The sequence below is a fragment of the Leuresthes tenuis genome, unplaced genomic scaffold (genome assembly GCF_036924035.1).
Source record: "Leuresthes tenuis unplaced genomic scaffold, fLeuTen1.0.hap1 SCAF_16, whole genome shotgun sequence".
NCBI lineage: Eukaryota > Metazoa > Chordata > Actinopteri > Atheriniformes > Atherinopsidae > Leuresthes > Leuresthes tenuis.
Genome location: NW_027325370.1, coordinates 8,022,062 through 8,039,340, shown reverse-complemented (window position 1 = coordinate 8,039,340; position 17,279 = coordinate 8,022,062).

Below are 17,279 nucleotides of genomic sequence, written 5' to 3'. Positions count from 1 at the left end.
ACTCTCTTTGACTTCTCTCTGGGACCTCGTTATTTGTACAGAGGTGTTGACAAATACAAAAAATCTTGCACTGGATAAATCAACCTTGTGATCAGTCAGGAGGCCAATTCAATATGGAGAGTCAGAAAGTCGGATGGAAACAGTGCTGGAAGGTAGCGAAGAAAAAAATCACTCAATCAAGTTGACTTTTCAGTGTTTAGCTTCGTCTTGCTGCGTTTCAGAAACCACAAATATGGCCACCATCAACCTCAGCACAGAGAGATGAGACGTAAAAATGAACATTTCATCAGATGGGCAAACAAAGCTGAAAGAGAAAAGTTGAAGACCATCTGACAGAACCCTGAACTGTCAAAAGACTCCTGAATAATGGAGCAAAGAAGAATTTCGGGTTAATTTATTTTGTGTGGATCCATGATAACCAGGAAAAGCTATTTTTCAGGTCACTTTTCCAAAAACGCTATAATCATGATTCTCTTTAGCAAAACTTTAACTGACATTTATAATTATACATCCCATCCCTCTTTCAGGCATGCAGTTACTGCTCTCACAGTAGCCACTGAGCTGGAAAAGAAGTATATATTTTATTGTTAGTTTTTGTTCAAATTATTGCAAAATACCTCAGTAAATAGATATTTTATAATATGCCTTAGAGGTACAGTATCCTTACAAGTAATTTCTTTTTCTATTTTTACCCTGAGCCCAGTTTAAAAAAAAAATTCAAGAATTTCATCTGTGGTATTCACAGCACAAATTATATTTTGAAAGATAAGTGAAAACATCTCTTTCCAGAAACATTCCTCTTTCTTTCTCAGAAGAAAGAGGAACACTGTATTCTGCTGAACATCGTATTTGGGACAAATACGGTTGCATTTTGTCAAACGAAATTTTGATGCTGATGAGCTTTGAGTCACAACAGTGGGTAGTCACAGAAAGTTTAGGGACAAAAGTCTCAAACAAATGGCCAAAAAAGCCAAAACTGACAGCATGTGGGCGAAACCACGCTTGTATTAAAGGTGAATGTCACAGTTGCATGTCCATAAAAGGAATTTTACACATTAAGCATTGATGAGTTGACAAGCCATTACCAAATCTATGCATGAAGCCTTAATAATAAATATTCACCTGTGTTTTTCTCCAACTTTATTTGACATCTACTTTCTTTGTGTTTAAAAAAGTTTCAAATCCCTTTAAATTCCTGCTGATTAAAACTGTGCCGCTGCTTAGATTCAACTATTGTGTTTTCAGTCTTCACAAGTTGCTCAAATGTTTTTCATGTTACTAAACACCACTGTGACTGATGTTTAAACGTGCACTTTGACAGCGCAGAGTGCTGTTGTTCGGATCAAATATGCAATCTGTCCTCTATGAGATGATCTCTGTGTTTCGTAATCAAAAGTGCAGAAATAATAAATGTTTTGTGTTCAAATCAAAGGACTCAAATGATTGCCCATGACATACTCTCTTCGTGGCTTTTAGGGAGGAGCAGCCAATTCATTTGTTATATATATAGAAGGCTTTACATATGGTCACAGCACAACAGATCATAACCACTTTTCATACAGCCATTATGTGTGTGTGCTTTGTCATACTAATAGCTGTTTTTGACAGAGATTAATCAGCAGGAGAGCTTTGACTCACATTGCCAAGTTGAATATTAATGGTAGCTTATGACAACAGATCTCAGCAACTAGCTTGCAAAGATACAGATGGGGCACACGTGTAAGTCACATGGCTGAAGGCAGAATTACTCCAAACACTGCTGTATTAAGCATATTACAAGGCTTTTGACAACCACATCATACAGTGTATTTCCTGTGCATCTGCAAAGTACATGGGAGATGTAGAATGTGAAACCATTACATCCCTTCCAATAAAGCCCCAAAGAAGTCACATGATTGTAGAGAAGCTGAGTAAAAAAAAAGAAAATTAATTATATGTGCCTATTTTGTAGATTTTCAGAATCATTCATTTCGTAGTATGAATGCATTCCAAAACATTTAGCAAAGTGGAAGAGCAAAAATAAATCCCAGGACTGTGGATGTTTGTAATTCCTTCAGCATGCTGCAGTAATAGTCAGTGAAATATAACTGCATTTTCTATTTTTACATAAAATATATGAGCTGTATAGTGTGTGATTCTCTTCAGTCCTTCAAATACAGAGTAGTACAGTTTCTCTACTGTTGGCCATACTTGATAAATGATGTCATTTTCTTGTTTCTTGATTATTTTCTTTTCTTTCAGTTATTTCTGTTCAAGTACCACTAAAAACACAGTCGGTATTATTTGGATTGTATTATGTAAGTGTTGAAAGATAAACTGCAATAAAAATTCAGACACAAATAAAAGACTACATATGTGCTACTGGAATGCCAATTCTGAGCCATTAGATTTTGATCCATGCAGGCAATCTGAGCAGATTTCTGAATATTTACTGCCTATTCCTGAGCTTTCATTTGTTTGCTCCTGACACGGAGCAATCACCAAGCTTTTCCATTAATCTTTTTTAACATTTATTCCAGCAACATTTTTCTTAAGTACCACAGTCATTAATGAGAAAAGGTGTTTCCGGCAAAAGAAAGTATAAACAGCTCCTCTGTGCAGGCTTCATGTTCTCCCAATGTAGAACCAGTTTAGAAACCAAAGATATCAACATTGCATATTATCAATATCTAATACAGTAGCAGGCAAAGACTCACATAGCATTGTCTAACTTCCCTTTTACTGAATGAGTAAAAGAAGACCTGATTTTGAAACGGGATAAAGTAAAAATAAAACACTTATTTAATATTTTAAGTTTTTGCTTTTTTTATTTTCATCTATTATAGTTTTAGAATGAAAAAAGTGAAAGAATCTACAGAGGTTTTGGCACCCTGCTTGTCCAATACTCCAGTATTACAGCCTGCCTTTAGGCAAGTATCTGTTTACAAATAATTTTGTAGCCAGCTTTTTGCCCATTCTTCCGGAAAAATACCTTCATATATATAGTTGACATAGTTCCTTGTGGAGTTCAGGTGAGTTTAGGACGTTCTGCTGTTGTAGAAACTATTTTCTTTTCATCTTCCGTTTTACTAACACAGATAGCCCAATATTTGCTGCCTGTATTTGATGATATTTCATTTAAATCATTCTTAACTACATAAAATATTGACCGTGCCACTGTCTGAAACACAAGTCCAGAGCATGATTGATCCCTTCCGGTGCTTAACAGCTGAAGTGTTCTCTTCCTTTAAATTCTTTTTTTTTTTAATTTTTCTTTAAATGTATGTTGTGTTCAATGCAGCAAAAATATTGAAGTGAAGTCCATCACTCCAAAGGACTTGTTACCAAAATGCATTGTTTGAATGTTTATCAGTAAACTTCTGATGTTGACTTTTGCGAGAATGCATGAACACATTTTTGCTGAAATCTGTTCCAGGAAGGTCATATTTTTGCAACAGTGGCTGCACAGCAGATCAGTGCACCACCACTCCAGCCTTTGGAGCAATTCTCTCAAGAAGTTCTCTTGGTCTGCTAGACCTCAACTTGACCTACTCCGAAATCATATAAAACAAAAACAACATCTATATCTTAGCTAAAATTTTAAGAAGAGAGGATCTACTTACCTGATCATAGTATCAACAACTTTGACCAGAGGTGCCCAAACGTCTGCATGAAGTTTGTTTTCTGCTGAGAGAACAAACTTGAAGAAAATCAAACATCCTTATAGACCAAAATTAGTATACGCATTGGGATTTAAGCTTTAAGGACTGAGGCATTCTTAACAGGGTGCATACAGGGGTCCTGAGAACAGGCCTCTTCTGTAGAGAGAAGATGTCTGCATCTAATAAGCATTTTCTTCTGGGTGATTTTTGAATCTCTCTCTCATCTGGTTCTTCTCTTCTTTGTAGGTACTCAATTTATTGGTCTGTTTTTTTCTACTTATTCTGACAGAGCCCTCTTACTGCTAGATGGCAATGATGGATTATCTGTGTGCACAGCAAACATACAAAAGGTTCAGATAAGGGAAGCAAAAACAACCAAGCAAGTATATCGACTGAAAAGATAGGACAACAGAAATGAATAAGGTGGACACAAGAGAGAAGAAAGGTAAAAACTGTGGAAATTAACAAGGGACAGGATGGTTAAACAAATAATGCACTAACGCTTTTGTGATTTTGACTCAGCATGAAAATGCTTTTGAAGTAGTCTGTTTTGAGCCAAGAATGAGCACTGCATTTAAGGATGTGTCATTTGAACTATCAATCAGGGTAAGCTGCATCTAAAAAAACAGATTTAAAAATTCCTTCTATTTTCCTGTTTTCCCTTCTGTTCAGCATACACTCTCCATCTACCCTTATCCTTCACCTGCCTTGTCTTTTGTGGCAAACATAGAGGCTACAAAAACTGGACAGACTGTAATTCAAGCATAGAAAATGTATTGAAGGTTGTGGAAATGTAGGTATCCACATCCCATAGAGAGGGACATGGTCAACATGAGAAGGTAGACTGGTGGTGGGGTAACAGAAGAGAGAGGAAGGTAAAATAAGGGGAGAAGTCACACTTTCTGTCATAGTTTAGTGAAGAAAAAGAAAAGAATTGGAACATCCGTGACAGCACAGCAAAACAGAGTACGGTGCTTCTGAACTGTGTGCTCATCCAGAAAAAAACAGACTGTAAGCACAATGGGATGGTTGTGGGAAGCCGTGTGGCCCGTGTGTACACAGAGTGTGTAAGCAGTGCTGCGTGGCGCATGTTTCCGTGCTGAGTGAAGTGTGTTTAGAGTAGTGTTGAGTGTGAGAAGAAGGACTGCAGATGGAAATGCAGATGTGGGGATAGCACTACCGGGGTTCTAGGATTGTTTTTTTATTTTTATTATAATTATTGTTATTATTATTGTTGTTGTTACTTAATAATAATAACTTAATAATAATAACTAATATAACAGACAGTGTGACGGGGATTACTGGTTGACAGTCATGTTGAACAGATGAGTTTTGAGGGTGGTTTTGTAAGTGTCCAGAGATGGAGCATTGCATATATATCAGGGGGGAGAGAGTTCCAGAGGGTGGGTGTGGAAAAACTGAAGGCCTGATCCCCAAAGGTGCGGAGTCAGGAGCGAGGAATGGAGAGCAGGTCGGAGTCAGTGGAGCGCAAAGCCTAGGATGGTGTGGAGATGGAGGAGGTCCGGCAGGTTCTGAGGGGCTAGCCATGGAGGGACTTGTAAGTGAGGAGTAGGATTTTGTATTTTATGCAGAACTTGACTGGGAGCCAGAGGAGGTGAATGAGGGTGGGGATGATGTGCTGCCAGGGCTTGGTGCGAGTGAGGCAGCTGAGTTCTGGATGTACTGGAGCCTGTCCTGGGTTTTGTTGGGAACCCCTAACAGGACACAGTTGCAGTGGTCCAAACAGGAGGAATGAGAGGGTGGAGGAATGAGAGGGTGGAGTCAAGGAGCCCTCCAAGGTTGTGGACCTCTGGGGATGGAGAGATGGTGGAACTGTCAATGGTCAGGAGAAAATCTCCAACCTTTCTGACTAGGGTCTTGGGGGCCACCACCATGAGCTCTGAGGGGGGAGGTGGGCAGAGGGTTTTGTGCTAATGTAAAGCTGGGTGTCGTCAGCATATGAATGAAACACACCCTACTGCATCAACAGTCTGTGATGCTTGTATGTATGTGTACCAAAGGGAACCCCGTGTTGTATCTTTATCTATGTTATTGATGCATGTACACACATTGTTAAATGAGAACGAATTAAGCCTAAGGGGCCTTTGGTAGACTGGACTGCTTAAATTGGTTTGTCTGTTGTCTGGAGGCAATATGTATGAAAATGAAAAAAGACCTTAAGATGTAACAGAAACCTGGTGTGTTAGGGACATAGGCAACTGTATTTTATTATGGAAATTGAGTGCATAACAACTTATTTGTGTTTATCAGGATTTACTGTCTGATGAAAATTAGTTTTTGTGTAAAATTACCCCACCATGCATGGTATTTAGTCTCTCTGCTGACCCTATGATGGATTGGCAACATGTAAAAGGTGTGCATTGCTTCCTACTGCCCAATGGCAGCTGGGATAGGCTTAATTTGCCTCTCAACCCTGAATTGGATGAAGCAGGTGAGAAAATTATGAAAATGGATGAGTGAGTGGGTGGATGAATATACTAATCCCTTACTTTTAAATGGCAGTCCAACACTTTGATTCAGGTCAGCTATTTCAGCACAAAAGATGGATTGCAGAGTGTTAATAATAATAGCATTTCTTTGTCTTTATTTTCACTCCACATGTCAGTTTACATTCAATAAAATGCCTAAAAGTGACTTATTGTCAAAACACAACATTTTGTTTATCCATCCCCAGATGACAAATTATTATGTTTGTTAACAGTAGATATTTTCCACTGGCATCAGCACAGTCTCTATGTTTCTGTGTTTCTGAAACATCCAGTGGTGTCATGCCAACTCTTGGAGGGATTGTGATGGGTTTGTTATAGACACTCTTGTTTCCCCTGAATAGGAAGCAGTAAATTTATTGATTGCTTAATTCAGTGTTTCTCAAACCTGGTCCTCAAGGTACCCTTCCCTGCATGTTTTCCAAATGAATGGGTCGTCCTCAGCCTTCTGCAGAACTTAAAGACCTAACCCATTCATTTGAATCACATGTGCTGCAGCAGGGAAACATGGAAAACAGGCAGGGTGGGGTGCCTTGAGGACCAGGATTGAGAAACACTGGTTTAATTCTCATCCCAGCATACATTTGGAAAAAGGGTCTTAGGCAAGATTATTACACACAGTGCCATTATAGGGCAGGACCTCAAGATTTGGGTTGGGTTTATTCTGTAATAAAACAGTTAATATATAAAATTCATGCAAAAATATATAAACAAAGTAAAAGTACATTTGAAGACATCTCACTGAAGGCTTACTTATGGAGCTGTGGCTGATGGGAGCGTCTCTAACGACATTTAACCTCACAATAGAACTACATCCAGAAATGGAAATGTGTGGACACTGGCACATCCTTGAGTATTTTCTCTCTCTTTTTTAATCTGTTTACCTAAAGATCAGTTGTATTTTTGTAGGGGTTCAGATGTAATGTGTTCAACTCAAATGTTTGTGTCATGAGAAGATGTGGAAAGTTTTCTTCATTGATTAAGCAGATGAACAGCTTGGAGGTTGATTCAATATGTGTCACTTGCCGGTGTGAGCTGACAACATGGGGTCAAAAGAGCTCGGAATGGAAGTGAAAAGAGCTGCAAAAACAAAAGAAATCCCTCAGAGAAACAGAAGGGTCATTCAGTGAGGCTGAATCAATAGTTTGATACATTCTGAGGGGGAAAAGGGGGTGCTATTTATTAAAGAGCTGTAGTCCCTAAACCTTTCCTTCAAATCTTTTGTGAGTTGCTACAAATTAAACCCTTTGCCCTTAAACCCATATTCGTTATATAGCTGTAACTTAGATCACAGCCTCACAGAGACATTTGATTAGATGTGTGTTTTTTACTTTGTAAATGGTTTTCCATGCATGTTATGTATACACTGTCTTATTACAGAATTAACCCAAACCAAACTATTACCTAAATTTGAAGTACCCTGTAGAGGCACCCTGCTGGAATATCTTGTTGAGACTGTCTAGCTGATACTGAGCGAACATTGTGCACATTTTCAATTAAAATACTATTTGATCAAATTACCACAAACATACTGAAAACCTGCGGCAAGATGGTACTCCAGCAAAGGACTAATAGTTGGTTTCTGGTGCTCTAAAAATATAATTAAAATGCCATGTGAGGCTGGCTTTGTGCTTGATTGATATCTATAGGTGAAATGGAGGGGATAACCACAATGCACAGAGAATGGGAGGTGAGAGGAGTTAATAGGAACTTACTAACTTTATTTTGCTCTAAGGCTGCTCATAACAAGTCTCTCACATCATATATACCTGCATGCTTTAATGCATTATGGATTTTTTTATGATCAAGAGCAGTAGTGCACGGAGAGATGAGGGGCAGTGAAGGAGTGGAGATGGCCACCATATGAGCTACAGCTATTTGTTTAGAGAGATCTCTCTGAATCCTGGAACATTCCTGTTGTTTCCGAAAGGCAAGACTCATTGAGACATCATAGGACAAACTGGAAGAGACATATGAAAAGCTGCAGCTGGAAGAAAAAAGAAAAACACTGACAATTTAGGTGTATCAGTTTCCCTTTGTAAATAAGAAGTCAAACAAAGAGAGCCTAAGGAGAAAAACAAACCTTCCGTGGTGGTGAATGGGAGCAACATAAAAGCTGGGAATCCACTCTGTTTCATGTAATGGGGACTTGCTGGATGTGAGCACACACATATTACCTTTTCACCTTAAATGTAGGTATTTTGCTTTCTATCAGTGTACCTCTGCAGAAAAAGCACTGTTTAAGCTCAGAGTGTTTAAGACATCACGCAAAGACCTGCGTGCATAATAGCGTTGACGTCATAGTTTTAATGATGATTATGGTGAAGGTGTTTATTTATCCGCAGAGGTGGAAAAAGGTAGACAGGTTGAATGAGTGCAGTGTGAAGTAGTGTGAAAGACTAAGGTAGAGGAGGGGGGGATGAATAGTTTTCTCTGTGAAGAGCAAGAGAAAAGTATGTGGTATGTTTATATGTCAGCATAGTTCCCTATCTGATTCATCATATGTGTGTATTTGTGTGTACCTGAGCCCCTGTGAGGTTTTCCACATTGAAATGCTTGACTTACTCATGCAATGATTAAAGGGGAACCTTTAATCATACAGTGGGGTTACATGAGTGCCATCAGATCGGATTAATGGCTAAATTACAATAAGATTGAGTTATTCAGGTCATGTAGAAGTCTTAATCTGACAAATAAAATGGATTGGATCCATATAGTAACTCTTGGTGATAAGTAATGTGCAGCCTAAGCAAAACAGTGAAATGCGTTAACAGGCTTGCTGCTGGTCATTTTCTTCAGTTTCTTCAAAACTATTGTCAAAATTTCTGTTAAGCTAAGAAAGTAAAAGATTATTTGGCTCTCCAAACACCTAAAAAAAATATGACACAATTTTTATATATATATATATATTTATTTATACAGAATTTTTATATATCTTTATTTTCTATTTCTGTATGTGTGTGTGTGTGTAGTTATCCGAGATAATTGGGCCATTGTGCATTTAATAAAGTTATGAAATGTGTACACACATATTTTTAGTGGTGCTGTTAATGTTGGTTTCTTAATGAAAATATGAATTGAGGAAACAACTACCTTAAAAAGCTAAATAGTCTTCTTTTAGATTGTTCTACTTTGTAGGTATCATTTGGTCTCATTTTCACAATGCCAGGAATCTGCAAAGAAATGTCAAAGGCTGCTGCATGTCAGTTAGTGTGAAAAAAGCCACAGCTCTCACGGCTAATGCTCAGCTGACTCACAAAAAGGAACCAAGAGCAGATGCTGACACTGAGAGATTTGAGCAAAATACAAGGTTTCTTTCAAGGCAGGAGATGTGGTGAACCAGAGAGAGAATCACAGAGAACGGAAAATCCTGAGAGGAGAAGAAGATGGTCAGTGATGGTCTGAGAGAGAGATTCATCCAGGTAAAGGTGTGGGTTTCTCTTTACTAAGTCCAGGTTGGGTTCCAGAGAGGAGGGGAGGATGTTGGCTGTGGTGTTGTGGTACTGAGTCAAAGATGGGGCATGCAGGTAGGATACTGAGCAGGTAGGTGACTTGGAATCCCCAGTAGAATGCTTGATCCTTAGCTTGGAAATTCAGAGCTAGAAGAGCAATGGCGGAACCAACACACTGAAGCAGTGAGACAGTCTGGCGAAGCATGGTTGCTCCTGCAGATCCTTCAGGAGGCGTCTTGGCGAGGGCAGATGAGGTATAAGTGTGAGAGCAGGAGCTAAACCAGACTCCGAGCTTCCTGGAAAATCTGCTCAACCATGCCTAAAACCCAGAAAACAAACAAAAACACCACATTCAAGCATGATTGTGACAACAGCCCTATTAAGGTGTGAGACTTTGGTCAAATTTACCTGAGAACTCAAATTTGTTTGGAGTGAAGCTGTACTAAACAAAAGTAGTGCACCACATTTTCCTTTAATCCCAAATTTATATTTAAGATTTCACATTGTGAAAAGCCTTAAACAAGGTATCAGTAGGTAAGAATTGCAGGAAAAATTATGAGGGTGGTTAAAAAGTTGGCTGATGCACAAACACAGACATACAAACATGCATGAAAGAGGGTGTTTGGATTGTTCTCATCTCCAGTTACAGTTGATGAAACATTAAGTGCGTCCGTCACCATATATAGAGTGTTTGTGAGGTGTCAGGTTAGTGCCCTTTGCAGGGAGGCCCTCCTCACCTATGAGGAGTGCCTGTGTGTCTGCAATGTGTGTGAGTGCTTGTCTCTGTTCAATGAAGCCTTCTCATGTTTAAAATGAGTTTTAACAATTGATCAGACTCAGTGAGTCAGTCTGACTGATGGTGCTAATCTGGTAGATTGACTTTGCCAGACCACGTCTAGACACACTCGTTTGTCCATTTGGTTTGTGCTGAAGAATCTTAAGCCTCACAGCAAATGTATTAGTGCACACAATTTCTACCCCCTCTTTCATGGGATAAAAGTGTATCTTACCATAAGGCTTTTTGGATGCTGGAACAAACTCGTGTCCTGCATTGATCCTTGATTTGAGAGTACTGGCAACCCAACATGGATGTGTGAGTTCTGATTTTTTCTCCATCTGCTACTGCTCAATCTGGGCTCCTGCGATTACAGTCACAAGGTTGTGACAGGCCAACAACCAGCCAAATGGGAAAGATGGAAAGAAAGAAGAAAAGTTTTAGTGTCAGTGGAAAATGTGTTTTCATTGTTCGTGTTGTGAAGGAATCCACAGAGTCTTGTAAATCAATTGATGTAATTTCTTATAATTTCTTAAGCATACTACATTCCTCTTTTCCTTTGTTATTCCCAAGTATTGGGGAAACTTCTTACACTGCTATTTTGGGGCTCAGGGTGAGGCCTTCTCTGCAAAGTAAACTAAAACTGGGGGGGGGGGGGCTGGCTAATTCCAGCCTTTTTGTGGATATCCTGTGGACAATAGGTCATATGGTGTAGAAAGTGACATAAACAGCCGAGCCTTGCTTGTGAGGTCGCGTGCTGCCCATCATGCATACAATTATCAGAAGTAATTTCACAAAAACAAACTGTGTCATCGGCTTTTTTAAAAATTGCTGAATCAGACATTTGTGTCCAAGCACAACCATTGGTCTTGATTAAATTCTTATGAATGCAGTGGCAATGAATGGGTGTGAATAAGACAGATATATTTAGCATCAGCTCTATGCAGTGAGTCATTTAGTGGAGCAGAGCAGGGATTAGGGCTGATTTCTGTATTGTATTTCAGTGGAAAATGAGCTGGTGGCTTATAGAGCTAATAAGGAATGAATGGCATCAGGGCTTGGGCTGTTGGATTGTCATGACTTGCTGCCACTTTCTGTCACTCCACACTGCTTATTTAATTCCAGCTGCTTCCTGAGGGGGAATCCCTCCTGTTTACCCTCCCCCATGTCATTTCTCTGTCATCAAAAGCATAGGACAAATGTTTGCTGCTTGTATTGACCACAGAAAACCACACGAAAACTTAATTCCGACATGTCTGTCTCTGATTGCTATACTAAATGTAGGAGCTGCGGCATATTCATAGACAAAACTGTTAATACTACAGCTCTCAAGAGTGTGTATGACAGAAATAGCTAGGTGAAATAACTGCATGAGGTCATAGCAAAAATCTAAAACTTGAAGCCATATGTTGAACACATAGCCTGTCTTCACCTGGGCCATCCGCCTTACTTTTTTAAGATTATGCAATAGGATGATAGGAAGCCATGGATAAGAGCTTTGAACTGATGGGCTCATGAAAGAAACATCAGGTCAGCATTAGAAAGAGAATGTGAGTGGAAAAAAGTATGTTGTTCTTCACTTTAACCCAAAAAGACAATAGCAGTGGTGTGTTATTCTGGGAAAAATAACGCTATGGATCAAATTTGACCAAAAATAGTTGGGATGCTGTGTAAAATGTAAAATATAATAAAATATAATGATTTCCAAATCATTATAAAAAGTTTTTAAAAAAAAGACATTCTAATGGAAGAATATCAGCAAATAACCAGAGACAAAATGTCTCAACAGCCTCATGTCCTCTATATTATTTAAAAAACTGGAATTGTACAAAGATGTTAAGATAAATAACTATATGGAAGCTGGTTAACTGCAAATCTATGTTTTCAGACTTTTCCCGTCCCTCCCTGGGGGCTTCGCACTGGGTCACATCAAGTATGTCGCTGATTAGCCTTCCCTGAGGCCAGATGTATTCTGGCTGAAATTAAAATTGTGATGTGTTCCCAGTCTGCAGCCTCCTTGCTGGGTCACCAAGATCATTGCAGGGGATCAATTCTTCAAATGGTGAAAATGAACTTTAGTCTTAACATAAGTAAACCAAACCAAAACCCATTTCTGTTTTCCTTTTCTTTCTTTTTACATTTTTTAACCTTGGCATGATCCCGTTTAGCTTCAGACACCAGAAGGAAAAAATATAGAGAACATCCTGCCAGGCCGTCTGAGTGAACGGAGATGCAATCAAAGCTGAGTTTTCTGGTGGATTTGCAGAAATCTGTTTTCATCAAAACTCTTTAGATATGCGTGACCCACAGAGGGTGAAGAAAGTGGTGCAGACACAAAGAAGGGGGGTCAAAAAAGCTTTTCTTTTTTTCTTTAAACAACTATTGTTTTGTGAAAGTTCTGAACATCCCAACTTAGCTTCAGGGAATCAAAAGGAAAAAAAACGCACATTTGTCTTTAGGGACATGCAACCTATTTAGAACCCATTTCAGAGGCAACACACACCAACATTTCAGAACAGTGTTCACGAAATGTTATACAATTAACTTCTTCTTTTTTCTTTTTTTTTTTTACTGTTAACATATTTTTCTAAAAGTCCAAAGAAAAAATATGAGCACATTGAAAATACTACGACAAAGAGCATTCTGTGAAAAGTATCTCACTTTCAGAAAACGCTCATTTAAAAAAATCACAGTAGAACATTTTTGTTGTGTTTTGTTTAATGGTTTAATGTCCACTGTTGTTCGGCTTTTCTTCCTGTTGTTGTATTTTGTCTCCTGTAGTTGGATTTTGTATCTCAGGAGCATTTCACCTGCAACTGTTGACTGTTGTCGCCTGGTCGGGGAGAGTGTCTTTAACCGTGTGGACTGCCAGTGTAGTCACAGGACATGGAGGGGATTTGTTACATTAAACTACACCAGTGTCACTGGGAACTACACATATTGTTTTAGCAACCAAGAGCACGCATCTTTTTTTAAACCAACAAACGCAGATTTGGAAAGTGGAAAGTTAACTAAGTGCCAAGATGCTCATATTCCAAGGGAGCAGAGTTTTAATGACATCACTGCTGTGTGACGCACGCTGTCAAGAGCGCAGCATGTTTGCTGTGATGTAATGTAACTCTGGCAAAACCACCTGAACTTCCACCAAAGACACAGACAGCAAAACATTTACGGCGTAAGGGATGAAGCACTCAAAAGAGATCACCAGAGACCAAAAAAAGAGGGAAGCAGGGAAATATTGCCAAGAAAGAAGGAGGGGAATCAGATGGAACAAATATCACATCAATATCTATTTCATCTCTGCCCTTTTATCCTCCGTTGCTTCCTCTACAGCTGACCAGTGTGCCACAATGATCCAACAGTTTACCTCAGATTAAAGACAACATGTCAACACTCTTAGAAACCCCAACAAGCAGCACAGGCCCCCCAGCATATTATAAACAGAAATCCAAACAGAAATAGCTCACAGGCTCCCCTCACTCTCACTTTGCCAAGATGCTTTTCGTGCCAGGGAGGGGAAAAATGTACTGTGCAGGGAAAGTGAGCAAGACAGACAGGGTCTTTTTTAGACACAATGCACCAAAGCCTGCCGCACATATCCTCACTCGTCTGCATGCAACATTTACCCACACAGAACAGGTCAGGATATCAGGGACGGGTCACATAAAGGGCTGGCTCGAGTGGCAGGTGGAATGAGTGGAAGCATCTCTGTGGTAAAACCACATGCAGATGTGCACTTATATCCAAGATATGTGAATGCATAGAATCCTAATAGTCTTCCAGTATGCACATGTACAGACACACAGTTATACCCGGAACCTCGGATTACCTCCATAGGGATGTAACGGAGAACTTTATGGATTTTCAAATCTTGTTTGCAAGGCCCAACATAAGCACTGGAGTTGCACAACATAAGTGTGTAGTCTTCCTGTTTTGACTATGAGCTCAGAATGGGGTGCCCCTGGTATGTAACAAGAACTTATTGAGGCATGGGACTTTGACAAAGTCAGGGCAACTGTGTAAGGTCATGACCATCTTGAAGCACCATACTGGCTTAGAGGTACTATAATGTCATCAAACCAGTGATTACAGAGATTCATGCTTTACAGGTGGACAAGTTATCAGACCTAAAATAGGGAGAGGGGGGTAACACCCAAACAATTATATGGAGAAATGGACATTTCTCCATGGAGCTGCAAAGATAAGCATCTTATGACCTGTCGAGTTGGTATGTAACTTGCGTCTGTAAAAGCTTTTAGTGTGCATGGAGCTCTGTATAAAGAGGTTGGCATGAGTCTGATGATTAATTGAACTCCTTTACAGTTTTAAAGATAAAATACTGATGAAATGTTTCAACATGTAGCTGGTCAGTTAACTCCTTTTTTTTTTTATAAATCTAAAGGACCCTGTTCATCCTCCCACTTCCTGAATTTACGTAGACCGTCCCCTCTTCGTTCCTTTGCAAATCGTCCTACTTGACCTCCTCTCCACATCCATTTTCAAGCAAACATCACCACCAACTACTCCTCTTTAATGTGCCTCTGGTTAGGGCTGCCACTGCTGAGGAAGATAATGGAAGTCCTTGTGAGGAGAAAACCAGAAGACGCACGGAGAGTTGAAAATACACCCTCAGCCAGGACTGAGTAATAAGGAATAGCTGACTGCTGATGTAACTCGGTATGGCTATGGCTTCTGGGGGAAGAAAAAGGAGGAAAAAGACGGGGAACAGAGCAGTTGAATGGATTCAGCTGTCCTCAGTAATGACTGACCTAAGACAAGTTGATTGATAAGGGTCACCTGCACTGTGTAGCAGAGCACATCAACATGAGACAAACTTTAAAGGGTATTTATTTGAAATCATGTACTTGATTACACTGGACCAATGCATAATCTGTGTGTGTATGTCATTTTTATAAGGAGAAAAAGCAAATGCAACAATCATTGAAAACAAATGATTGGTTTCAGGTTAGGTTAGGAGGATAATAGCAACGTCCTGTGATTTGATGCAAAATGTGAGGAAACAGTTGAAGGTTTCTGGAAACAAAAAGAAACCTGCAGGGAAGAAAATTCTAGGCCTAAAATAAACTCGAAGTCAGCATCACATCGTGCAGCTTGACTCAAGTTGTCATGCTAAAGTTAATCTGAGAGAGGCAGAAGAAGAAAATAATTAAACTCCAAGTTTTAAAAGGAGTTGGAAGGAGAGGAAGGAAGGAGCAAATAAAAGAGCAGAACAATAAACCAGAAACCAGATGAAGCTTTGGTACTTTTCACAAAGACAAAACTTGTTCTTTTGGCTGTTCATGATTATAAACAAGCTGAGCTCATTAGGAAGTTAAAGACCATAAATAATTACCCCTTCGTGGCCTGCATAAACTGTGAGCTTGGATGCAAGACAGACAACTAGGATGGGTGGAGTGTTAGTTCAGTTTCCAGTTTCATGTAATTCACAGCTGGAACACATTGAAAAAGTTTAAATGCTAATTTCTAGAAAATCTCCCAGTAGAATGTAAGAAAGGCAAACACCTCAAACTGCAACCTTTAAATATAATCAAGTGAATCAACATTTCAGAATAAACAAAAACTATATATAGTTAAGCCTATCTTGTGTGCAATTTTGGTTTGATACGTCCAGCACAGTTTGTGTGTATCCCAATCGCAGTTCATTGAAGGTGAACAGATTTGGTTTTTCAAGCTTTCATTCTCCAAAAGAACACAAACCAAAAGACAAACAAACCAAAAGAAAAACAAAAAGACAGTGAGCTGAATTTTCCACATATGACTTTTCCTTGTTGACAGATTGTTTTTGTCATTTTAGTAGCCACATGAAATGCAGCCTTGCAGCACAAACCGCAGCGCAGGTCTGAATAAGGTTTTAATGTAAGCATTGAAAGGCGGCCCATAAAGGTCACCTGACCGATGGTTTGTTGCAACATTTTCTGCTTTCCCAACATGCCTGCCCATCTGCCTCATGGCTTGGCTCCAGTTGAGACTCAGAGGGGACAAAGCAGCAGCTCAGGAGGGGGAACTGAGAGTGACGAGGGAGAGAGAGTAGTTCATAGCAGAGATGAAATATGATGGGAGGTATGGTGAGGTAAACAAGAGTGGTATAAAGTGATTATAAAAAGATCCTCTGTAGTAGAGAAGCTCTTACAGACGTCACAATAACAAAACAACAGCAAAAATAAATGAAAGAGACTGAAGCCATTCACGCGCCAGTCTGTTGTCTCTGTTGAATAAATAACTGACGTGAACGAGGAGGGAGTGAAACAGTTAAAGACAGAACTGGCAAAGGCTCAAGCATTTGTACATTGTAATTTCTTTCACATTTCACACACAGCATGATTGTGTGTGAAATGTTGATTCCCCAAGTCAACAAAATCTAGAAAATAACAGGCCTCATCTCTAAGGATTTCTCTGCTCAGTATGTGAAAAAGTACAAACAGAGGGAATAGCCGGCAACTTTCCCACAGAGTTGCCCAGATGATAGATTGGGCAGCATCATTACATTCAGATGTTACCCTACGACTGCGGGGGTCGATCACAGAAAAGATGTGGACTGTGATTATTTGTACAACATATGTCTGCAAGAGGTCAGCGCTGAACGACATAGCCCGATTACATCCATCTGCTTGGCTCTTTATCTCACTGGTCAGAGCTCTTGATGAAACAGTAATCAACGGTTTTCCCAGGTGAAACTATGACTAACGGTTTGGTTTGATTTTTCAGGTTTATCTTAGAAATATGTGGTCTGAGGCCAAGTGCCTGATTCCTACAAATAACATGATACAAATTATCTTAATGTTCCCAATCATGTGGAGCAGTCTGCCTGCCAGAGACTCTTGCCTTTAGAAAATCAAAAGCAATTTTCTTTTCAGATGCTATAGAAACAGCAGTTCTGAAAGAG